Raw genomic sequence first — 706 nt, 5'->3', positions numbered from 1 at the left:
GTAGTGAAACCACTCCCCTAAGTCATAAATGCCAAGGCTCAGCACTGACATCCACCCGTATGATTTCAGTATGAATTAGAGATGGGGACCAGCCTGAAGGAGAATCTAAGGACAGATTCCATGCTGTACCGCAAAGTGCACAAAGGTGCCTGATGAATTTTATATAAGAAAACACCATGTGTAACCACAATCCAGATCAAAATATTGAACGTTTTCAGCACCCCAGAAGATCCTACCGTGCTTCCTCCTAGCCACAGCCTCCCCACGCCCAAAACTAATGATGGCGCTGATGGCCACCCTCATGGATTCGCTGCGCCTGCTCCTGAACTCTGTGTCAGCGGAACAACACAACAGGTACCTTCTTGTATCTTGTCTGTGTGTGACTCACCCATGTTGTCACATGCAGCTGTCGTTTGTTCTGTCGCATTGCTGCACAGTGTTCCATTCCTTGCAAATGTTACCACTGATGTTTCCATTCCTGTGCTTTGGTCGTTGCAAAGTGTGCCATTCTGTGGGCACGTGCACTTTTTTAAACAAACAGACTTTATTTCTTTAGAGCAGTTATCGGTGCACAGCAAAATTGAGCTGTGTGACAGTGCAGAGTCCCCATGTCCACCTCCCCCACTAACACACAGCCTCCCCCACTGCCCACGTCCCCCACCAGAGAGGCACGTTGTTACCCTCGGTGAACCTACACTGACACGTC

The sequence above is a fragment of the Propithecus coquereli genome, unplaced genomic scaffold (genome assembly GCF_000956105.1).
Source record: "Propithecus coquereli isolate 6110/MARCELLA unplaced genomic scaffold, Pcoq_1.0 Scaffold60, whole genome shotgun sequence".
In the NCBI taxonomy this organism is placed as follows: domain Eukaryota; kingdom Metazoa; phylum Chordata; class Mammalia; order Primates; family Indriidae; genus Propithecus; species Propithecus coquereli.
The sequence above is the reverse complement of the archived record's forward strand: the minus strand, read 5'-3'. Positions refer to the sequence as shown.